Below are 24,970 nucleotides of genomic sequence, written 5' to 3'. Positions count from 1 at the left end.
CAGCCCACTGCTGACCCTCTGGGTTCTTGCTGTCTCGGCCTAAGGTTCTGGGCTGCCGTGTGTTTCAGAGCCTCCTGGTCAGTTCCTACTGTCTCAAAAGTCGCATGTGTGCTGTTTCCCTTTGCTGGGGCCTGGCTCTGTCGAGGAGGAGAGACAGTGATTAACATTCTCCCAGCTCGCTCGGGGACAGCTGTTCCAAACCCTTTCTTCCTGCTCTAAGTCCTAACTAGTTTTCAAGAGGAACTTAAAAAAATTTTTTTTCCCCCAAAGAAGAATATGGAGTTCTTCCAAGATTGCTCAATTTTTCTTTCTCTAAAGTAAAATAGTGCAGCCCATGTGCCAATCCAAATGTGCTTTCTGTATTTGGCCTCTTGGAAATGTGGACTGGAAGATAAGATGCATGGCCTCTGGAATATTAGTTTTCAGTGCCGGCCAGGAAAAAGCCACATTTTCAGCTGCTTCAGTTGCCCCTGTGCATTTTAAAGGAGAATGCTCCTGTCACATGCAATTGGCAGGGTAACAGATTAGAGTTGGTGGGCATTGCTTTGGTGATCACATAATTCGGGGGACCTTTCTCTGATTTAAAAAAAAAAAAGCCCGTTTAAAGATACCTTCCCATTGCAAGTATAAATTAAATGAAAGATTCTGTGAATGTAACTAACTGCTTTTATGAACAGGTTTAAATTACCCAATGTACTCATAGCCTTTAGGCTACGACGCTAGGATTTTATTAGCACGTGTCTTGCTCTCTGCAGAACTTCCTGTGGGTTTCTTTGATGTGAGGTGGTAGCATGTTTTGGGACACAGTGGGAGATAGGATCTCTGCCTAACCATTCTCCTCAAGTGCCGAGCCTGGGCCCTCCGTGGGTGACAATCTTCACAGGGCAGCCTCTTCCACTAGTAGAGGAGACATCAGTGAAAACAGTGGGTGATGCGCACGGCTATTTATAGCGCTCTGGTGTGTACTGGTCAGATTAACTCCACATTTACGTGCTGTTTATTTAATCAAATTCAAGTGAAGAAAAAGGAAGGTGGAACTAAAAAAAAAAAAACGACTTTGTATACATGTAAAAGTTTCTTTCAGAGAGCAAATAACACAGACTCAAGAAAAGTCAAAGCAGAAGTCAGCCCCCCAACATTTGACTCTGGTACATAGTCCTCTGCGAGTCATCGCAGTGAGTACAGGGCTACTTACATGATCAGGCTCAGTGATGGCATGCTCACAAAGATGCCTTGTCCATCAAGAGATGAGGAGAGTCATTCTGAAGCCAGGCTTTCCACATACTCGAGTGTTGGGAATGGGGCAGAATGGAAGAGTTTAAGCTGGTTTCTGGGACCTGGGCAATCCTGAAGCAGTTCCTGAATGCTCCTTTTCACGATCCAGCCCTGCCTAAGAGGCCGTGTGTGTCAGGAAGAGAAAAGCAGCCTTCTGATGCTTGACCGTTGACAGTTACAGCTTAGAGGAAAGTGCATGTTCTAGCAGGGTGTCCACTTGCCTGAGACAGGATCTCACCGTGTAACCCTCCCTGGCTGGCCCCACGTTTGTGGGGAATCCTCTCGTCTCTGCCTTCCAAGTGCTGAGATTAGAGGCACGCATTAGCGTGCCCATCTATTCTTTGCTGTTTTCAGACAGGTCTTTACTAGGTAGCTCAGGCTAGCTCCCATTCAGTAGCTTCCCGCCCCAGTCTATCAAGTCCTGGGAAGACAGTGTGAACTGTGACACCTGATCTGGGGAGAGATGTTTGTTACTTGATGACTAAGTGCTTATAGAGCACTTTTTGTTTGTGCTACACTAGGGTTTTTTTTTTTTTTTTAATGTATTCTGCTCCACCCAGCTGTACTGGGGATAGAACCCAGGCTCTGGCCCATGTTTGAGCAAGGGTAGTGTATCACACATAAACCCAGCCCACACTGGTTTTAGTACTGCCTTCATTAACAGCATTTAAGGCTTATGCAGGCAAAGCAGAGTTACAACGTGAATGGATTTGTGTGTGTGTGTGTAAAGGTACATGTCTCAAAATTGCCCAGATTTGGAACCTTACGGGGATTGGAAGTGATTGGAAAAAAATTTTCCATGTTAAATATTAAGGGAAGAAACACAGTCAAGTGCTCTCCCTTCTCACACTGCAATCTCCAAGGCAGCTCCGAGTAGCTCTCTGTAGGAAAACCCAAGGAGGCCAGCCACAAAACACGTAAGGACCACAGTCGTGGTCTACCAAGAGCACTGTGGAGCAGAAGACGCCGAGGTCTTCCTTGCCTTATTAGCAGCTCTTCATGCGCATTCTGATAAACAATCTTTGTTGGTTTTTTGTTTTTTGTTTTTTTGTTGTTGTTTTTTGTTTTTTGTTTTTTGTTTTTCCATGACAGGGTTTCTCTGTATAGTCTTGGCTGTCCTGAACTCGCTTTGTAGACCAGGCTAGCCTCGAGCTCACAGCGATCCATCTGCCTCTGCCTCCTGAGTGCTGGGATTAAAGGTGTGCACCACCAGGCCTGCTCTGATAATCTTTTCTGTGTTTTAGGCAGTGATGGTGCAGATTAGAGCCACATACCTTGTTTTTCCATCCTCTTCCCCCCCCCCCTCTCTGTGTGTGTGTGTGTGTGTGTGTGTATGTGTACACAATCTGCAGAAGAAGGATGTGGAAGCCAGTCCTGGGTTGCCAACATTGACCCCTCTAAGAGGCTCTTTTGTATTAGCAAATACTCCATGCTTTGCCACTGCAAGTGCTGACGCTAGGAGAGGCAGCCATCCTCCTGACTTTCCAATAAGGTGTCCTTTGGGCTGGAACTTTCCATGCTTCGTTTCTGCTCAAAGGTGAATTTATTCTGGAAAGTTCACACTAATTTAATTCAGGGACTTGGAAGGGACGTGAGAGTAAAAATATACCTTCTTCTACTCTACAAATAAATGTAAGACTTTGGTCTTGGATAACTCCGGGGCAGCCAAACGGTGGAACAATAAACAGGCCTCAGAGAGTCGCTGTTGAAGCAGGCTGAAGCGATTACCTGCACGTTTCCTGCGTTCTTGGGGTCACTGGGAGTTCCTTGGGGGCCATGCAGCTCCTTCATAAGGACAATGGTCAGGACAGAACTTTAGGGCCTTACACAGGGGAGATTGTTGGAATCAGAGCAAACTGCTTTGTGGTCTCGTAAGTTTAAAAGCACGCTAACTATGGTTAAAGGCTCTTCTTTGGAAAGAAGAGCAAACTGGAATGCCCTGGAGACAGAATTGACCAAAACCCGTGTCGTGGTGTCTGTGTGTGGGAGGGCGCGGGCCTTCAGCGTGATGAGTGGCAGTGGTACACTGCTTCCTAGCGGCACCGCTTCTCTGAGTTGGATAACTGATTGCTGGAGGAAGGAGCGTCTGTGTCATCAGTGCATTGTGGGACATTCTTCAGCATCCGTGGTCTGGTTATTAAAAGCAAGAGTCAACACCTGCCACCAAGTCTTAAGAGCAAATAGTTAAAACTGTCTCCAAATATCTTGGGAGGGTGTGCTGGGGAATTGTGCCTGTCTGAGAACTACGGATGGGATTTTGAGTTAGACTCGTCTGAGCAAGGTGTTTTAGCTGGAGGTGGGAATCCATGTGATGGGAACCTGGCGTCTGTAGCAAAGGCTTATGAAACTGAGGGACTTTCATTGCAGAGTCCTCTTGTCCTCTTGTCCAAAGCTGCCTCCTCCTGACTCATGTCTGGCTCAAACTAGACTCAACCATGGTTCCAGGCCCTTTGTCTGACATGCCATGCCCTGTCCCTACAATGAATAAATCTCTTTGTCATGTTAAAAAAAAAAAAAAGGGAACCTTAGTCTGTCTTTAAGGCTTATCAAGAACGAAAAGGCCCCAAACTTTCTCTTGAATAATGCAAAGATGAGCTCTGTGGTTCCTGCCTACCTTGTGGCCAACAGTCAGAGGACTTAACAGAGTTGGGCATCAGAGAACAGTGCCAGAAGTGAAATGGCATCTTGGGAAAAATACAGACCAATGACTTAGAGCAGAGGCAGTTGAGAATATTGCAGGCCTGCAAGGAGGGATGCTACCATACTGCTGCCTTCCAGGGTCTGATCGTATGATAGACACCACGCAGAACACGAAGGGAAGGCCCCTATAGGCTGGGGGGTGGGGGCTAGGGGGGTGGGGTCTCGGGGGGTGGGCCAGGGGAATCAAATGATCACACATTTTTGGTAGGGGGTGCACGGTACCATGAAAGTACCTCAAAGGGGATTGACTGACTTCGCATGGGGAGTCAGGATGAGTCTTTATGAGGAAATGTGTGTAGGTTTGTGTGCGTGTGTGGGTGTGTGCTAGAGTGTGAACATGGACACTCGTATGTGTTTTGGAGAAAGAAGTGCAAATATTTGAGGACTAGTAATCCAGTAAGAGTTAGGCTAAGTACCGGGAGGCAGAATCTGTAGGGCCTGGTGTACTGTGTTGATGATGTTTTTATTAAAGGAGTAGTAGGGCCTCCGTAAGGGAGTTTAAGGCAATGAGTGACATCATTATTGGATTTGTGTTATCAAAATATCCCTCTGGGTACAATGATTTGAAAAGGTCCAACATAGATTCCAGCTGCTTTTGACTAGACCAAAGAAAGATCTTGCCAAAGAATGCTCGCTCCTAAGCATGCTTCGTTTTATTGTCATTCATGGAAGATTTTTGCTCCACCCAGCTTCCGACAGTTGCCGGCATTCCTTGGTGGGTGTTCCTTGACTTGTAGGCAATCAAACGCCAGTTGCCGCCTCTGTCGTCATCATGTGGCCTCCTTCTCTCTGTGTGCTTGTATCCCCTGCTTGTCCCCTAGTCACTGGACGTTGTTCATGGGATTATTTCAATCAGAAGAGATCTGCAAAGAAACCCTGTTCTAGAACATCCTGGAGTTGAAACCATGACTCACAGGCATGAGTGGCCTCTCCCTGGGCAAGCAGGTGCACTCCAGTTGTCACTTAGAACCCTTCAGTCATTTATTTTGTCTGGCTAGCTCCCAGAGACATTTGAGTTTGCGATCCAATACTGCAGGCAAAGTGAACGGTACTCTGGTGAGACTACAGGTAGAGCCTGCTGGGGAGCCAGGCATCGGGGGAGGGGGGGTAGCGCCCAGTTTCATAGAGACTGCTGACTTGATGAGTGAAAGAAGAATGCCGCAGGGCCAATCTGGGGACCTTGGTCTCCGGAAGACAACAGGTGATGTCTATTATGTCCCCAGGCATTGGCTATCACCTTGGAAACAGGCCATCTGACAGCACGTCAAGGAAGTTGTTACAGGGAATTATTTCAGCCGGAAGAACTCTCTGCAAAGCAATCCATTCCAGCCTGCTGTGCCATGGAGTGGTCCCCACGCCTCCGACTTTTTTTTTTTTTCTTCTAGAAATGCAGCGGCAGCCGGCATGAAGCCTACACCTGTCATGAGCTAATGTTTGATCCATGCCAAGGTCTGGCTTGAGCTTTATTAACAAGCTAGAAAGGCCCTTCCAGGGAAGTGTGTTAATATTTAACCCTTTCCTTGCTACTCTTCCCCCTCCCTCGGAGGAGATAACAGCTTGCCACACCACCCCTGGGCAGTTTGGGCTTTTTGCTTTTCAATGTTTTTTAGTTTGGGAGACAGCTGGAGAAAGAAGCTAATAGAAACTGGGCTTCCAGGAAGTGGGGGTGCAGATTGGTTGGTGTAGTACTTAGCTAGTGTCTGCGAGTCCCTGCCTTCAATCCCCAGGACCACATAAGCATAAAATAGCACCAGTGGGTCCTGCCTGTGAACCTAGCACTTGGGAGGATAAAAGTTCAAGGTCACCCTTAGCTACATGGTGATTTCAAGGCCAGTTTCGGCAACATGAGGCCTTGCCTAAAAAAGGAAAATAGAAACAAATAAGAGAAGAAAGAAAGAAAAGAAGAAACTGAGCATTTAGTCCAAGGTCCATAAGACCTTTTTGAAAAATCAGTGTGAATCTGAGCCTGGGCCAGGAGAGCAACGTAAGGTGGAGACTGTAGCCAGAGCACAACTCAAGGGTGGGGCTGTGTGGGGTTGTGTCAGGGCAGTTGGCAGCTGTGACCTCAGTGTCCTAATCCCATTTCTGTGCCTGAGAGGCATGGGGGTGGTTTTCATATGACAATTTCCATTTTACTGTGTAATTTTCTAGAGTGGGACCCTGGGGATGGTCGTGGGGGAATGAATGCTCTTCCCTGTTTCTACCCCTCGTGTCCCCGAGGTGCTCTCATCAAACCAGGGAGGGACATAAGGGCGGCGTTGGGAAGTGGTCCAGAGACTCAAGGCTGTGGTAGTTGAAGAAGACCAGTGTCTGGACGACACCCTGAGAGGGCTGGGGCTCCACAAGTGTGGGGTCTCTGAGTTTAGAGGACTCTTGTAGAAGAAACTCTGGGGTTAAGAGGTGGGCTGTGGGGACGCATGGAGAACAAAGAAGACACTACCAGGTAGTTCAGCCCAGAGCTTGTCGAACAGAGGTAGCACTTAGTAGGCCTTTGGGGAACAGTTGTTGAATGAATGAATGAATGAATGAATGAATGATAAATAGAGAACTTTTGCTGACGAGGCTGACTCGTTCTCTTTTCGTTCCCTTCATGTATGCTGGGGAGGTGCAACCCATCGCAAGGACAAACCACCAGCCCTATTTCCTCGAACATCTTGACACCTTAAAATTATTCTAATTTGATAAGCTATATTTGCACATGCTTGTTTGTGCGTGCGTACCTGTGTCTTTTGCATGCATGGGAGTGTGTGGGTACACATGCCCAGGCATGTGCTCACAGAGGTCAGAGGAAGATAGCAGGAGATAGCAGGTTTCTTTCTCTTGTGCTGTCTATTCTATTACCTTAAGACAGGATCTCCCAGGGGTTGGGAGGCTCACTGATTTGGCAAGATCCCAGGATTTGCCTATTTCTATTCTGAGGCATGTGCAGCCATGCCCAGCCTTCCCCCCACCCCCACCCCCAAATCATAGGTATTGGGGATTAGAACTTTGGTACTGAGGCTTATTGGATCATGACTAGCCTGAATCCCAGGGCCTCTCTTCTAACTCAGATCTTAGCTTTTTTTTTTTTTTTTTTTTTTTTTTTTTTTTGGTCTGATGTGTCACCTGACAAGATTTGATGTACAAGAACATTTAGACACATAGAACAACCGTTTTGCTTATCGGTGAGGAATGATGATATGTAAATGGCATGGTTTTATTCTGCCACTTTGTTTTTGTCACTCAGCAAAGCAACCTGGAGACCTCTCTGTGTTTTTCTGTCCAAATGTACCTTATTCTCTCGGGCTGCTGCGCGGTGCGTTTTGGGCTTTACTGGCCCACCATTTGCTGAACCAGTTCTGTAGGATGGACTTTTAGGCTGTTCCTAGTGCAGTGAAGAATACCCCTGTATGTGCCTCCTTGGGAAGCATGTGAATTTAATTTCATTAATTACCCATCTGGAACTAGGCTGGTATCCTGAGATGCTTGGCCCTCCCTAATACAATAGTTTTGTACTTTGGCAATTGCATAAGGAAGGAGCGAAATAAGTAACTTATAAGAAAAGGAAAAGCTACTTCAAGGCTCATGTCTTTGGAGGAAAATGACTTCCCCCTTGGTAGTGTTCGCTGATGTCGCAGATGTGGGGGAGCATGCGTCTTTTTTCATGGGAGCACGGTTTACTGTGAGCAGGCCACAGAAGACTGTCTACATTAGCAGGCCGTATCCTCGTCCCCGTTTCCATTCTTGTTGGCTTCCTTCTAAAGCCTCAAGCTACCCTGAAGCTGATCTCTGACTGACGTATGTGGCATAGCTGGGGCTGGTGTGTGCTTATGTGTGTCCGTGTTTGGTAGGGGACAGTGAGTGCATGGGTGTGTTTGTGGCCTGTGGCCTGAACATGTTCCCTTGAATTCAGATATTGAAATTGACTCCTCAGTGTTTGAAGGCCTTTAAGAGATGAGAGGGCTTAAACGAATGGGTTTACCGCCTCCATCCCTCTGCCCAATGAGGATGTAGCCTGTTCTTCCTTTTGGCAACCAGGACATCACCTTGGAAACAGAGAGCAGCTCTTGCCGGACACCAAACCTGCTGGCACCTTTATCGTGGACTTCCTGCCCCCAGAATGATGAGAAACAAATTCTGCTATTTATGAATGAACCCGTCTGCAGTGTTTTGTTGGAGTAGCACAGAGGGAGTAAGACCCGAGTCTGCTTGTCTGTGACCGCTCTGGGCGTTCTGGGAAGTGTTTCTGCAGGCACTCGACCCTTTTGCATGACTTGGGTTTGATTTACCATTCCAGCAGGAGCTGTCATCAGTGAGTTCCAGCTCACTCTCATTCCACGGAACGAAGACGCTGGGTCTGTTTTCAGATTTAGAAAGTGCCTTCGCTGATCTCTGGTCAACCCAAAGCATGCTGTCTCCCATATAGCCCTCCAAACTGTCGCAGCCTCTGTGCTGCCCAGTGAGGGAGCAGTAGATAACTTGCTGCCCAAGTTGCCCATCCCATCTCAGCCATCCTCGCCTTCTCCACAGCATTCTGTGATACATATGATCCCTGTGGGTAGTAAATGGGTATAAACCAACCTTGGTGCCCTGATGAGGTGGACTTGTTGCTGAAGGCTAAGAGGCCATTGGCCATGGCGGAGTCTTACAAGTCTTATAAAAGATGAGTAGAAATAGATTTAATCACTCTACTGTGGGTGACAGTTCTCCTATGATCATGTCTGTAAGCCATACCACTAACAGAGCCTCTTTTCCTTCCTTCCTTCTTTTTTTTTTTCTCTGAGACAGGGTCTTTCTGTGGTCCTAGAACTTACTCTGTTGACCAGGATGGCCTCAAACTTGCACAGATCTGCCTGCTTCTGCTTCCCAAGTGATGGGATTAAAGGTGTGCACCACCACTGCCTGGCCTCTGTTTACAGATGCTTTTTAAAAAAAATTTATTTATTATTCACACAATATTTTGCCTGCATATGAGCCAACAGGCCAGAGGAGGGCATCAGATCTCATTTTAGATGGTTATGAGCCACCATGTGGTTGCTGGGAACTGAACTCAGGACCTTTGGAAGAGCAGTCAGTGTTCTTAACCTCTGAGCCATCTCTCCAGCCCTGTTTATGGATTCTTAAACATGGCACCAAAAGCACGTGCTAGTACCAGTTTCCCATCTTCGGTAGTCTTTGATGGACTTCTCTTAGACAACTACGTTTCCAGTAACAAATCCTTGACTTTCAGGGGAGCCTTTCAGTACCTTTGCTTCTGTGGCTTTAACAAAACACCTGTGGTTGGCTAGCTGATTTTTTTTTTTTAAGAGAAATTTATTTAGCTTATTGTTGTGGTAGTTCAAGAACATGGAGCTGGTATCCTGGTGAGGCTCCCCTGGATGTATCAAAACATCATGGAAATCAATTTGGGAAAACAGCCATGTGCAGACAGGGCCGTGTGAAGTTGCCTCTTTATAACAATCTTCTCCCTTAAAGTAGCTTACTGTGACATGACAAGGAGAAGCATCTGTCTATCCCTTCCGAATGAAGGCAGTACATTGTATGTATGTATGTATGTATGTATGTATGTATGTATGTATGATGGCTTTTTGAGGCATGGTTTCACATAGTCTCATCTGGTCTCAAACACACGATGTAGCCAAAGGATGACCCATTCCTCTTGCCTCTACTTCCCTAATGCTGAGATTGTAGGCGCTTGGTACTAGCCTCAGCACAATCCGCCTCTTAACAGCTCTAGCTTTGAGAGTTCTATGGTGGGCACCAAGCTTCCAGAGCATGTGTGCCCACGTCACACACTTGGACTTTACCTACACCATAGCACCTGTTCCCGTTTTTATTTGACCTTTATGTACACCTCTGCATCATTAGGTTTGGCTTGCCTTAGTTTTCTATGGAGGTCAGATTTTCACATCTTCTTGTGCTTTTTGTTGTTGATGTTGTTGTTTGTCTTCCTTCAGATCACCTTGGCTGATTAAGTGGCCAGGCTCTGTGGCCAGTCTCCAGAGTTAAAGATGTTGACTTAAAACCTGGCCCCATTCTTACAGGCAGAACCCTGACCCACCACTTGTGTTTGTATGGGAGCTCGCTGGGTCTTCTGTTTCACTAGAACCCACTGCAGAATCTACCCGTTCATTATTAGTCTTTCCCTGAAGTGAGAAAGCCTGCTGCTCATGACAAGTGACAGAGATGACCAACTAAGGCAGTTAAAAATAGTCACAGGACTTAAGAGCTTTGCAGTCGCCGATTTAGCCTAGTGGCTAACAAGGATTTCAGTCTTTGGAGGATTTTCTTCTTGTTGGTATCAGCTGCTGGGGCTATTCTAAGAAATTATGTTCTATAAATCAAGAAAATGTCCCCTGGCAAAGCCATTTCTCCCGCCCAGCCCACCCTGGCCAGCCCTAGGACTGGTGGCTCCCAGAGCCTGCGTTAGCTGTCAGAAGAAGGTTTCAAGCCAACTTGCTGTGGTCCATAGAGAGCCACGTCCAGGCTGAGTGCTTTCCTCTTTCTCTTTCCTTTTTCAGCTTCCTCCTTGGTCAAAGTATTTGGAAGTCCAGAAAACTGTGATGGCTATCCTAGTGGTTTTGAAAATTTGAGTGGCTTTTGTTGTTTGTTCCTTCTCTCCCCTCGTTATTTCTGTTTCTTTTCCTTAAGGAACACATTTGTTTATATATTTATATTTGTTCATTTTGTGTGTGTAGTGGGCACATGCATCACGGCTGATATGTGGAGGTCGGAGAACAGCTTTGAGGAGTTGATGCTCTCTCTCTACCACGCGGATCCGTTACCTTCTGGAACCAGCTCGTCTCACTGGCTCTTTCCCTTCTACTTAAAGGACAGGGTCAAAGTAGAGGCGAAAGAGGACTGTGTGGCTCAGGCCTGTAATTCCAGGTATTTTGTGAGACTGAGCCAGAAAGATTGTGAGTTCAAGGCCAGCCTGAGCAATGTAGCGAGCTTTTATCTTGAAATAAAAACATAAAGAGAGCCTGTATGTCAGCCGAGGCTGACCCTGAAGTCTTCATCGTCCTGCTGCCTCAGCCTTTAGAGTCCTGGGATTACAGGCATGTGCCATCTTGTTTAGATCTGTGGGTGCTTGGAATCGAACTCAGTCCCTTATGCTTACCCAGCAAGGGTTTTACCAACTGAGCCATTTTCCCAGCCAGAGAGGGAAGCTGTTTTTTTCTGAGACACTGTCTCATTCTGTAGTCCAGGCTGTCCTCAGGCTCATGTTGATTTCTAGTGCCTTGGCCTCCGGAGTGCTGGATAGACGTGCACCACGAACCACACCCAGTGACAGCTATTTTTCATGATCTGAAACCCCAATCTATATAGGAAGGGTCTGGAGGAATTATTAGGACAGACACATGTTGTAGATGACTGTAGTGCACAGTTAAAAACCAGTGTGGTGGTGGCGGTGGTGGCAGTGGTGGCGGTGGGGAGCCAGTATGGCAGGTAGCTTTACCCCATATTCAAATGATGAAAAACATGACAGCATCTCTCCGTGGGGCTAATGGATTCTTCCCCACAGCTGGCTTGCCACACAACATGACTAATGCCGCACATAGCCTTCTGCTTCTAGAAAGTCAGTTGTTTCTTAACACACAGTTGGATTTTTTTTTTTTTTTAAAAATAACCATCAGACAGGATTTTCTCGGGGCTATTCCATTCTTAGTTAAGTTGGGTCCACAGAACAGGAACTGCATTGTAGTTGTGCTGTTGTGTCTGACTCGTTGTCTGGGGAGAAACTAGACTCCTTAGAGTGCTCTAGGATCAGTGTGGTTTGATTCCAGTAACTTCTCACATTTGGCCATAGAGCTAAAAACACGTGCAAAGCTTGAGCGGGGAGTTTGCGTCATTCTTGTGCGAAAAGCTTTTGATCGTTGAAAAGCTGTGGGGAGGAGAGTGATGAAGGTCCAGGGCAGGGCCATGTAAGGGAAACAGATTATTAGGAAGGAACAGTGAGGGGCAGGGGTGTCTAGAAGTCATAAAGAGCCGAGGGACAGCAGATGGAAAGTGACTAGCGGCTTCCTGGGGTGTCATGGGAAAGTGGGGATCAATGGGGACACATTCGGAATGGGAGAAGGAGGTTGCCCCTCGGCCTGTGAGTCCTATGTGAAACGCAAAGGCTCTTGGAGTCTGTGTTTTGCTTGAAGTGAGAGGTATTGGGGATGGTAAGTCCAGAACTACCAATGCGCTGTGTTGGTATAGTGTAAAAACAAACAAACAAACAAACAAACAATGAACAAACTGTCTCACAACAGTACCCCCATCATCCTGCTCCTTCTGAGTGAGTCATGGCAGGCTCAAGAGGACCTACTGCCCAGGTACGACAGACAAGAAGCCATCAGCCCTCGTGGCAGGTCTGTCTTGGTAGCAGGGAGGTCACAGCAAGCCGCTCACACCCTTGGCACAGATTCAAACGGACAGGCTACTCACGCTGAGTGATGATGGTCAGTGGTCACGTAACCCCGTCTCATAGGTACCTTTCTACTGCTGTGCAGAGACACCAGGAGCAAGGCAACTTCCTGGGGACCTCACAGTTCCAGAGGGTTAGAGTCCAGGACCATGACGGCGGGGAGCACGGCATCAGGCAGGCATGGAGCTGAAACGGCAGCTGAGAGCTCACATTTTATCCATAGGTAGGAGGCAGAGAAAGAGAGGGTGGGAGAGAGGGAGGGAGGGAGGGAGACAGACTAGGGAGGGCATGGCCTTTTGGAACCTCAAATCCTATCCCAGTGACACCTTCCAAAAGTTCCACTGACGAGAGACCAAGTATTCTAGTATATGAGCGTATGGGGACATTCCCACCCAGGGTGACACGAAGGGAAGAGTGATGGGTGAATTTAATAAATGTGTCATGCTCATACCGTTCCTCCCCCAGATTGCCTAGGAGAGTCTTGCTTGTGAGTGTTGATCTACATGTCATCACAGGAAGTTCCCAGGAGTGCTTGCCCAGACTAATGTACTGGGGATCTGACCTGAGGTTCTGATCTCATGGGTGAACTCTGGGTGCGCCCGTGTGCGCGTCTATGTCTGTGTGTCTGCATGCATGTGTTGGCCGTGCACATGCACGTCGTGGGCGAGCATGCACATTCACACGTGTGCACGCAGAGGCCAGAGGATGTCAGGTGTCCTGGTTGATCACTTTCTTACTTACTCCGCCTCTTGTCTCTCACTGAACTCAGAGGTGGACTGGCAGCCACAAGTTTCACTGCTCTTGTCTCCCCTCCCCCCTCCCCCTCCCCCACAGTGCTGGGTTAACATGCACGTGACCATACCAACATTACCACAGAAACGCTGGGGGTTTGAACTCATATTTCTGCAGTAAGGGCTCCAACCCACTGAGCCACCTCTCTATACCTCAGCAGGTGTGAGCTTCTTTTGTTTAGTTTATTTCCTGTTCAGAACTTGCTTTGTCGACCAGGCTGGCCTCGAACTCACAGACATCCACCTGTCTCTGCCTCCTGAGAAGTGTGAACTTCTTTTTTCTTTTCTTTTTTTTTTTTTTTTTTTCTCTTTTTTCCCCCTTCAAGACAGGGTCTCTCTGTCTAGCCTTGGCTGTCCTGGACTCGCTTTGTAGACCAGGCTGGCCTCAAACTCACAGAGATCCACCTGCCTCTGCCTCCCGAGTGCTGGGATTAAAGATGTGCGCCACCACACCCGGCTATGTGAACTTTTTTAGGAGCACGAAGTAAAGAATTCTCTTTGAATGAAATGAGGAGCCACAGTGGCACATGCCCCTAGTTGCAGCTACTCGGGAGATTGAGGCAGGAGGCTCACCTGAGGTCAGGCCAGTCTGACCACACAATGAGGACCCAAGAGTCCACTTGAAGGAAGCAAGGCAGCCCTGCACCAAGATACAGTGCCAGTGGCACCTTCCCTGTTGAACACAGTGCGGCCTCTGAAGGTCATAGTGGACAGAACTGGGAAGGCAAAGGGGGAAGAGGCTACAGAAGACACATAATAGAAGTAGCATTCAAACTTTGCAGGGTGTGAGAGGCCCTACTACGCAGCTTTTAGAAAGTTGATTCTTAAGACCCACTCCTGAAAACCTTCTGTTGGGCAGCTGGCACCCTTAGCACACTCCCTGTCCTTGGTGGCTGGATGCAGATGGCCCAGGTGTCACCTTAAGAAGTGAGGTTAGTTGTGACCTTGACTCAGCAGCTACTTTGCCTAGCAAAAAGAGGATGTGTGTCTCTATATAAGCCTTCTAAAGTGGCGGGAGTGTCAGTTTTAGAACTGGGCAGGATGCTGCCTAGAAGCAGGCAGGACAGACCCTTCCCATCATGGGAGGGTTTTGTGGTACCCATGGACCAGTCTCCATCTTTTATCCTGGGGTAGTGTTGTCACTGCAAATCTGACGGTTTTCTTTTCTCAAGGCCCTTTGCCAAGCATGGTGAGTGACTTCTCCCCGAGAATAGGAAAATCTGGTGCGTCCTAACTCCGAGCTTCACAGGGTCTCTACTGCTGCCGTTGGTTTGGCTGCTTATTCAGCATGGGGCATTACGTAAGCCTATGGCTGTTTAGTGCCTTCTTCCTGACTCTTTGTTCTAATTGGTGCTTCTGTCAAAGCAGGAATCTTTGTCTGCCCTTCATCCTGTCTGCCCTCTCCTTTCCTCATCCCATCCTGCTATGCCGAGCTACTGTTGAACGGCTGTGTCCTGTTGGCCATTGTGGCTAGGCTAGGTGGCATTGGCTTTCTTGTGCATCAGTGACTGTCAGAGTCTTCCTGGAAGCAAAGAACTGGTTATAAGATACAAAGTGCTTCAGCTGGGGAGATGGCTCAGTGGTTAGGAGCACTGACTGTTCTTGCTGAAGATCCAGGTTTTAGTCTCAGCAGCTACGTGGTGTCTCACAACCACCCAAAATTCCAGTTCTAGGGGATCCAATGCCCTCTTTTGACTTCCTATGGTTCCTGCAGATAGAAAAGCTCAGACATAATTAATTAATTTACTTTTTAAAGATAAATTAAAAATGATATATGTATATAAGATTCTGAGTGTGACGACTTTCAGGTACTAGTCCATGACTGGGAAGAGAAAGTCCTTTATGGAGCCTGCACCCTCCTCAGCCCCGTGACTGGCCCAAACATCTGCTGTTCTTGGCCTTTGACATTTCGTGCAGTCAGAGAAGTCAGGGATGGCTCCAGATCTGCCTGTAGCTGTTCAAATCGGAAGTCCAAGCGGCTCCCGGGCAGACCATTTTTGGAGGGCTCCTCTGCTGTTGGAAGCTGGTGGTGCTGTTGATGGCTGGCTTCTTGTGTGGAAAGCTGCTATGTGGCTCAGGATGCCAGCAAGCTGATGTGGCTGTGCCAGGGGCTATCTGCTTGGTTGTCTTGTTGGACAGTCCAGATGGCAACAGAGTCTACAAGTCTCCGATCTGCTCTGTCCAAAGGGGGCCTGCTGACAGCTTGAGGTATAGTGCCCTGGGTAATTGGCTTCCTCATTTAGTAATTTGTCTGCTTGCTTTCCCCTTCCTCTGCTTCCGCTCTTGTAAACCGATAGCCTCCTGCCCCTTCAGTGGACTCACAGAGCCGGTCCCTTGAGCAGAGGCCGCAGGGCGGGGTGCCAGAACCCAGGTGGAGGGTCATTTGGAAAATGCACACAGAAAAAAACCACTGTTTGTCTTTCGGTGATCGCTCTGCCTGCTCCTGGAGACTGCCTGCTCATTGCTTCCCCCCCCCCCCCCCCGCCCCCTTTTTTCAAAGCATAGTCACTACTTTTTTTGTCTGTTTGCTTTTTTGCTTCTTCCCTTTTTTAACCTGTGCTCATTCAGTTTCCTTTGCTTTTGCAACTGACCTAGTTAAAATTCAATTTAAAAAAAAAAAAAAAGGAAATTATACATTTGTTCAGGTTAAGCTACCCTTTTCTCTCTCTCTCTTTTTTTCTTCCTGTTTTCATCTAACTATACATTTTTTTTTCCTCTCCAAGGAAGCAAAATAAATTAAAAACACACATTTCTGGTTCATTCTGGCACCTTCAATCCTCTCAAATATGTTTGTCTTTAGGTGTCGGAAGTCCCAGGACCCGACATCTCTGCTTCATTGAAAATACAGATACACCACTCAAAAACGTAGCCCTTGGAGCTGGAAAGTGACGTCTGTTTTCACTTAATAAGTCATTTTGTTTTCCAGGTGGAATACAGATTATTCTTGGACAAACTTAGGAGCAGACCTGCCCCGGCTGCTGGCAGGGTTAGGTCAGATGTCTGAGCCTGCTCTCCATCTGGAAGGGTGCTGTCAGTGTCTGCTGTTCGCCATCCTGCAGCGTGGGTAGACAAGGGACTCAGCTTCTGCCTCCTGGTAGGCCAATTGGCATCCTCTCATGTACTGTTCCTTATACCACTCAAGATGGGGCCCCCTGACAGGCACAGGACAGGAGCCATGGCTGATGTCCGCTACTCTTTCTCCTTTCTTGTCTTTTGTTTTCTGTTCTTGTTTCTTCCGGTTGGGATTTACAAGGGCCCTGGCTCCCAGTTGGCTTTAGTGAGTTGAAGGCAGTCTCTTAAAGCAGGTATCTGAGTTTGGATCCTAGCTCCATCAGCTGTGAAACCTTAGACAAGTTCTCCTTGGAACATCAGTTCCCTCATAAGGTTCAGGTAAAGCTTAAACTTTTGCTTACAGCCACATGCCCAGCCTCTGAGGCTTTCAGTAAATATATCCTAGGAATGAATGTCATAGCTAAAAGCAAGGACTTTGTACTGGGTTCAAATTCCCGTCTACCTCTGTGCTCTCAGGCCAGTCACTTTACCTTTACCTTGGGGAAAGCAGATAGGCTTTAAAGTTTCCTTGGCTGTCACACTTGGTTGCAGCTATCAGTAGACTTAACTCTTTACACTCAGGGTGCTGGGAGTCATATCCCTTCCGGAGGCTCCAGGGAGAAGTCTCTTGCTTCATGCAGGTTGGTGGCTGCGGGTGGCCATCAGCTTGCGGAAGTTCCCCTTTGTTCTCTGCCCTGATCGTGACACAGCCCTCTTCTAATCTGTACAACACTTGTCATTGGATTTAAGATATGATTGATTAAAATCATGCCAGGTTGAGACCCTTAACTTAATTATATCTGCAAAGACATCTTTTCTAAATAAGTCGTCATTCTTAGATCCCAGGGGTTAAGCTGGGCCCATGTCTTCTTGGGTCCTGCTGCAGGGCTAGTGTGAGAATCACTCAAGTCAACTGTTTGCGATAAGGCCTTGCAGTAGTAAGAGGGAATTAAGTGTTTTCCTGGACATTACAGAAACCCTATTATAAAATTAAAGATGTGTATGTCTGGCGCGCACACACACACACTAAGAGCTCAGGAAATTCACTTGCTGGTTAACTTAGCAAACCAGTGTGGAAGGCCTACCGTGTGCCGGGTGCTTTGTTCTAAGAGCTCAGGAAATTCAGTTATTGGTTAATTTAACAAACCAGCGTGGAAGGCCTAGTGTGTGCCAGGTGCTTGGTCTAAGTGCAGGGGGATACAGTATGATAAATAATCCGTACTAGAAAATGAGTAAGAGATAGAGAGCACAGAAAAGGTTTTCCTGCTGACCATGCATACGCCTGGCATTTTACTAACGGTGCCCTCAGCCACGACACAGCAGCCACCCCTGAGGATGCCAGCCCTGTAGTACTGGGGTACCCCAACATGAGGGATATCAATCTTGCCTGAAGCTTCAGTCAGTTCTTGTGTTTTTGGTGGTGTCCAGGCTACTGGCCTGGATCAGGCAGAGCTCTTGAGGCTGGGGCCCAGAACCCTGTGGGCAGTGGGCCATAGTGGAGCCCTAACCTCAGAGGGTAGCACCGCCATCCCCGTTACCATGGCAGCAGCAGGCTGTTCTGAGAGACCCTGAGAGTGAATTAAATGGAAGGAAATTGCTCTTGCCCTCAGAAGAAAAACCAGAAACTGAAGGAAGTTTCTCGGGGTCTGTGGGCATCGTTTTGACCCCTGTTAGGTTGTTCATGTCAGCAAGGGACATCTGAGAGATGAGGTTGGGAGGACTTGCCCTGCCTATGGCATTGACCTTCACAGAAGGAAGATTGGATCCTACAGACCCTGCAGACTTCTCATGCCGGGAGGCTGAATAAGAAACCCTGTTGTGGGTGGCAGCCCGTGTCCAGTCATGGCAGTGATGGCCTGCTTTATCTTCCAGTGCAGCCCACGTCTGTGGAGTGTGCCCTGATAGGACACAATGACCTGGAAACCCAGAGCTCTGTTTGGGAAAAGACCATATAGAAAGTAAACATATGGCTTACATAAATAAAACACGGGACAGGAAGGAGTGGTCTGAAAAAGTTACGAGGAAAACCACCGGTGAGGGCAGGTTCAGAAATCTTGCTGCTCCCGGGGCCCTCAGTGCCGACATCACTCAATGACTCAATGGAGACCTCCAAGTGGGGCAGTTGCTTTTGGAGGCTGCCCAGTGCGCCCCCAGCTACTAGACAGAGGAGCCCTGACCTACTTTCTTTCTTTTGTTGAAAAGAAAGTTTTGCTGCTTGCTGTGGGGCCTCGAACAAGGCAATGAACTGGAAGAAGTGGGGGGCGGGGGTTTGTATGTGTGGGTTTTGTCTTGTTTTTTTCCCTGCACTATTTAATATGTCAGATTCCACGTGTCCCATATGGAGATGAGCCAGCCCCCACAGGGCCTGCACGGGGAGAGGACCAAATAGACAGTTTGGGCATTGAGGCTGCTTCCTTCGTTTTGTTCTTAGCATCTTGAGGAACTCTGCCGGGCTGCAAAAGAGACAAGTGTGATCTTTGCATCTAAATAGAGGCAGACCGCAATGCAGCCACCTGACTTGGACCAAGATTGGGGTAGGTCTCTGCACAGGGTCCTTTTCTTTGTCTTTGGAACTCCACCCCCAGGCCTCACATGCTGACTGCTTCTATGACTTGCGTTCATAGGGTCCTTTCTCAGATAGACCTATGCCACCACGATGTCCGAAATGTCCCACCCCACTGGTTGTTGCTCATTGTGCCCTCTGCTTCATCGCTCCAGATCACTTGCCACTGTCGCAAGTCATCAGATTCATTAATTTGTTTAATGAACCTTTTTCTTCTTTTTCTTGTTTAATTAATGAGTTAATTAGTTTTAAGACAGGGCCTCATGTAGTCCAGGTTTGTCCTCAAACTCAGTATGTAGTTGAAGCTGTCCTTGAACTCTTGACCTTCATGCCTCTTCTTCTAGAGTGCTTGGGCTATAGACAGTGCCCAGTACCTATGGTGCTAGGGGAACCTAGGGCATTCTGAATGCTAGGTAAGCTCTCTACCAAATGAGCCACGTCCCTGGCCCTACTTTTACTATTTTAGGTACCATTTTAGGCCTCCCACGCTAGCCTCAAATTCACTATGTGTCCAAGGGTGATCTCTAACTTCTGATCTTCTGGCTTCCACGTCTCAAGCATTGGCATTACAGGCGTGTACCACCATGCCCAGATGGAACTGGTCATTCTTGTTCATTGAGTGAGTGACTGCTTACCAAGAGAGAGCGGGCTTTCTAAGATGTTGCCCAGGGAAAGAGAGACTGAGAAATCTCTAAGGAGTAACTGTCTCTTAGCCTACTGAACCTAATTGACATTCTTCACAGAGCAGGCTCGGCCAGTAGCTCACTTGATGGAATCTGGTGATCACTGCGCTAAGACTTCCAGAAAAAGAGAGGCTCCTGCTCACCCTACTTTTGGCCCATAACTTCAAGGGCAGTGACCCCTTGTCAACTTGACCCACAAACACATAGCTATTAAATTGTAACCTTTCCTTTCTTGTCCACTCCCAAGATCTCATGCAATTTTCAGTTATCACAACATTGGCCAACTTGTAAATGTCCCATACTCTTTAAAAATTCAAACACTTTAAAAGCTCAGTCTCTTTAAAATATCCAGTCTTTCAACTGTGGGCTCCTGGAAAATCCAAAATAAGTTTCCTATTTTCTACTTCTAAGAGCCGCAGGGCAAAGTTACAATCAGATCAAAGCAAACCAAAACCCAGCTGTGTAAAAATCTCAGTGTCCAAAAGTCTGGGATTCATGATCTTCTGGGCTCCAAAGGGCTTGGGCAGTTCCCCTCCTCTGGACTCTGTCATTCACAGGACACACATTGTGTCCAGTATGCCGTACCCGATACCTGCTGTTGTCCTTGGCAGTTAACTTCTAGCCCTGGCATCTCCAGTGTCGTGGAGTCTCCACTACAACTGGGAGTCACCTCTCCAGGCTTCTTTTCAGGGACTCTTAGTGCTGCCTGTGGTGCCAGGCCTCAGCTTCGCCATGACCTTCTGAGTCTTGGAGTCTCCGCTACAACTAAGGCCACACCTTAGCTAATGGTCTCTCCTGGCCATTTCACAGGGCCAAGACTCAGCTGCTCTCTGTGACCCCTTCAAGTCTACAGTTTTCATTCAGCCAAAACCAGTATCAAATGGAAGACCCTTACACTTCCCCAGCTTCAGCTGTTGACCTGAGATGTAGCCTTGAACCATCACAATCACAGCTTCTTTATGCTGACTTCCCAGAGGACTTCACCTCAGTGATACTGGTCTCTTGTTAATCACAGCTGATTCTTCAGTCCAACTGACCAGAATCCACAGAGTGTTAAAACAAGCTATCACACGAATGGCTCTGATAGAGATTTTTGCTTCTCTCTGAAATTTCGTAAGCCAGGCTTTCAGCATCTACATTTCTCTCAATATTAGCTTCCGAGCTCTCACAGATAATCCCATTAAGTTTTGAGCACTCAGTGACTTTTCCAACTCAAACATTTCAGTAGTCCTCCCCCAAACACCATGATCAGGCCCCACTGCAATGGCCCCCTCCTGGACCAACTTCTGGCTTTGCCTTCTGTTGGCTGAGGCAACCTGGAGAGGAAAGGGTTTATTTGGCTTACATAACCCAATCATAGTCCATTACTGAGGGAAGTCACGACAGGAGCTAAAGCAGAGACCACAGAGGAATGCTGCTTACTGGATTGCTCCCCGTGGTTTTTGTTTGTTTGTTTGTTTATTGTTGTTGTTTGAGACAACAACAATCCCTTTATACACCCCTGGCTGTCCTGGATTAAAGGTATGTGCTACCATGCCTGGGTCCCCCCATGCTTTTGTTTCATTTTTAGTTTTCTTCCTTAGATAATCCAGGCTCACCTGCCCAGGGGAGGCTACCTCAATCATTTAATCAAGAAAGTAGCCCACAGACTTGCCAGTCTGATGGAGACATTTTTTTTTTTTTTTAGTTGAGGTTCTCTCTTTCCAGATGACTCTAGCTTGTCAAGTTGACAAACAAACATCATCAACAACAACAGTGCAGGAAACTCCTTGTTGGGGTATACATATACCCAGGAGAAGGGGATACTACCTGGCTGTCAGTATGATTTGTTTGGGATTCCAGTCTTTGCCAGTGTATGACCTGTCTAATGTACTGCTCTTTGTGTTGTGTTTTGTTTTCCTTGGCAGGGTTTCAACTGTGTAGTCCTGGCTGTCCAGGAACTTTGTAGGCCAGGCTGGCTGTGAACTCACAGAGTTCTGCTTGTCTCTGCCTCCCAAGTGCTGGGATTAAAGGTGTACAGCCAGCCAAATGTGTGGTTCTAGCGTATGAGAGAGAGAGAGAGAGAGAGAGAGAGAGAGAGAGAGAGAGAGAATATAATATTGTAGTGTTTCATGTTAACTATCATCCTCATCTCTGGTTTCTTTGATGCTGTTTTCTTGACACTTATTTTTATATTACTATTATTGTTGTTGTTATTGTTATTATTATCTTGGTTTTTTGAGACAGGGTTTTTCTGTGTAGACTTAGCTATCCTGGAACTCCCTCTGTAGACCAATCTGGCTTCAAACTCACAGAGATCCATCTGCCTCTGCTTTCTGAGTGTTGGGATTAAAGATGTGTGCCACCACACCCAGCTCTTGACACATTTAGATAGTAAAAAAAAAAAAATCTAATCACATCTCCTATGTGCTAAAATCATTTAGTTGGAAATAGCCCTTTGCCTATGAAGTTGACAGCACCTTAGTCAGCCAAACATGACTAAATATTCTTTCTTGTATTCTGCTTTAGCCAAATCCTTCAGGAGTTAGCCCTTGCCTATGTCTTATTTCTCTTCTGTTTCATCTTTCCTTGAAAAGACTAGCTCCCCCACCCCTTCTTCCTGAGCATCTCAGTGTTAAGCATGTCCATCGACACCAGATTCCAGCTTCATCGAGGCAGAGCACCCGTGCTCACAGTGGGTCACGTGAAGTGGGTTTATTACTCATCATAAGTGTAGAGGGACCACAGAGGTCTATAGAGTTCATTATGGATCCATCGAGGCTCAGAAAAGCTGCCTGGGGTGATGGAGTCTCACCTGCATGTGTCCCTTTTACATAGTGTGACAAGGGACCAAGAAAGCAGCTTGGCATGGGTTTTATACCCCAGGGCTGTATGAGTCACTGGGATAAAGCATTAGAGGACATCCTGTTTCTAGGTTGGAACAGGGCCCAGGCTGTACCAGCCAGCTCCTTATCACAGGATGATACATTCCCAGCACTTCCTACAGTTATTGTGAGCCCTGCAAACGAGACAGAGCGGCCAGTCTAGGTTTACCCAGAGCTCTGTCCTGTACACATTTCTGTGAATAGGTTATATCAAGCTCACCAGACCCAGAAACAGTTTGTGCTTGGTATTTTCCAGTTGTAAAATGTTTCTGCCTACACAAAACTACCTGTTCTTCTCACTATTTGGATGGCAGTCTTGTCCTGGTCTCTTCTGAGCCTTAGGCATGAAGCATCCTAGTTAAAGCTCTTCCCTTCTTCCCCAGAAGAAGTCTGTTACTGAGTGACATTTATGTGCATGCAGTTTACTATACCCTATTAGTCCATAACAGTTTAATATGCTACTTTTACTTTAACGATGTATTAGATGGCATTATTGTATACATGCTCCCTCCCTCCCTCCCTCCCTCCCTCCCTCCCTCCCTCTCTATCCTGGCTAGGTCTCTAGCCAGCTTGCCCTTGAACTTGCTATGTATCAGAAGATGATCTTGAAGGTCTGTTCTTCCTGTTTCTGCTTCCTGAGTGCTGGGATTAGAGGCGTGTACTGCCGTGACCCCTTCATGCAGTGGTTGGGGTCAAGCCTAGGGCCCTCTGCGTGCTAGCCAAGCACTCTGTTCAGCAAGCTACACCCAAGCCCCGTGTCTACTTTTGAAACATGCTGTGCCTTTATGTTCTGCATATTTGGCCCTGTGGATTCAGTAGACCACAGAGAAAGACAGTGCTCTCTAAACCAAGGCAGTGAAGAAACAGTACCAGAAACAACAGTGGTAACAACACAGAAGAGCTGTTTTTTTTTTCCCTGCCCATGCTTCTGTGAACACTTAATATTATAATATGTAAAATATTATTTTAGATGTAGGTGATAAATTCATCTTATTTTATTTTTATTTTTTATTTTTTTTTGGTTTTTCGAGACAGGGTTTCTCTGTGTAGCCTTGGCTGTCCTGGACTCACTTTGTAGACCAGGCTGGCCTCGAACTCACAGCGATCCGTCTGCCTCTGCCTCCTGAGTGCTGGGATTAAAGGCGTGCGCCACCACCGCCCGGCTTCATCTTATTTTTTAAAATGCTTGCATTTGATGGATTATTAGTAAAATGAAGCTCCTTTTCGTTTGCACACAGTACATTTTGGTGTTTTCAGTAGGTGGCTAGTTGATCTTGTTTCCTCATGTCTGTGTTTGGTTCTGTGTTTCCGCTGATCTGTAGTTCTAAAGGAGCCATGGGTACCAACATAACAGTCTCCCTGTCCCTCACTTGGTTGCATGTCTTCTTTATTTAAAGTCACATCATAAAGAATTTTTAAAATGTCACGTTATCAAGTTAATATACTGTTCCTTTATACATTTTCCTTTTTGTTTGTTTTGTTTTGTTTTGTTTTTTAAACAGGGTCTCATCATGTGGCTCTGGATGATTTGGAATTCATCAGGTGGACCAGGCTGGCCTCTGCCGACTGAGTGCAGAGATTAAAGGCGTATACTGCCATACCTGATATTTTTGTTTTGTTTCCTGGTACTATGGATGGAAGCTAGAGCCTTTTGCACACTAGGTAAGCAGTCTGCACTGAGTTATAACCCTCTATACCCCTTTCGTAAATGTCTTTTTTTTTTTTTTAATTAAAATTTGAGTCAAGGTTTCATTAAGCTGTCCAAACTGGCCTTGAGTTCAAGCAAGCTTTGAACTTTAGGCCCTATGTCACTCTCCCGGAGACAGGATTATTTCTCTGTGTAGCCCTGGCTGTCCTGGACTTGCTTTGTAGACCAGGCTGGCCTTGAACTCATAGAGAACTGCCTGCCTCTACCACCCCCACCCCCCCACCCCCGCCCAACCCTAGGGCTGATTACAAGTGGGCACCACCATGCCCAGCTGTGTACGTTATGTTTCTTATATTTCCCTTTCATTTCTTCTAGAGGAAATGGGTGGTTGAGTTTTCACAGGTAAATTATTCAGCCATAGAGAATAAAAAAATGATGGTTGTGTGCAGGGCATGGTAGGATCTGTTTTTCTTTTCTTACACGGGAAATGAAGGCTTGGCTCTTGCTTGAATCTTGTTTCTGTTTGGTGCCACTTTTCTCTGGTGGTTGTTTGTCAGCGCCTTCCTGGGAAGGCCTATGTAGCCTGTGCATCAGGCCGCTTCCTAGACCCCTCTGTACTCTGACCCCTCTGTCCTTTGGCCAGGGCATTCTTTTAGGCTTTAGATGCTGGAAGCGTGGCTTTCTTGTCCTTGCTGGGTATGAACATGGAAAGGCCAGGGTGGAGGAGTTGCCGTTTCACATGTTTCAGATTCTATAGAAGAGCCTGGGGCAATGGCTCAGTAAAGAGCTTCCTGAACAAACATGAGGGCTTGAGTTCGATTCTCAGTATCCATGTAAAAAGCCAGGTGCATGCTGGCCATGATAGTGCACACTTTTAATCAAGAGGCTATGGGTTCAAGGCCAGCCTGGTATATATAGTGAATTCCAGGACAGCCAAAACAAAATAATGAGACTCTGTCTTAAAAACAAAAACAAAAACAAAAACAAAAAGCCAGGTAGAGTG

At 47.0% G+C, this 24,970-nt stretch overlaps 2 long non-coding RNA genes across 3 annotated transcripts in view; both read left to right on the top strand.

Annotated features, from left to right (window-relative positions):
* Positions 1-18,733, top strand: part of LOC311596671 — a 164,069-nt gene extending 145,336 nt beyond the window's left edge. Inside the window, exons 6-7 of the long non-coding RNA XR_014778920.1 lie at positions 16,085-16,252; positions 18,641-18,733. This is a non-coding gene — a long non-coding RNA (uncharacterized lncRNA). The remainder of the gene's footprint in view (positions 1-16,084; positions 16,253-18,640) is intronic.
* A 5,115-nt stretch (positions 18,734-23,848) lies between these two features.
* The window catches only part of LOC311596673, a 153,749-nt gene continuing 152,627 nt past the window's right edge, over positions 23,849-24,970 (top strand). For both annotated transcript variants that reach the window (XR_014778922.1, XR_014778923.1), the window contains exon 1: positions 23,849-23,981. This is a non-coding gene — a long non-coding RNA (uncharacterized lncRNA). The remainder of the gene's footprint in view (positions 23,982-24,970) is intronic.

The sequence above is a fragment of the Acomys minous genome (assembly GCF_964271855.1).
Source record: "Acomys minous genome assembly, chromosome: 4".
In the NCBI taxonomy this organism is placed as follows: Eukaryota; Metazoa; Chordata; class Mammalia; order Rodentia; family Muridae; genus Acomys; species Acomys minous.
The sequence above is the reverse complement of the archived record's forward strand: the minus strand, read 5'-3'. Positions and strand labels throughout refer to the sequence as shown.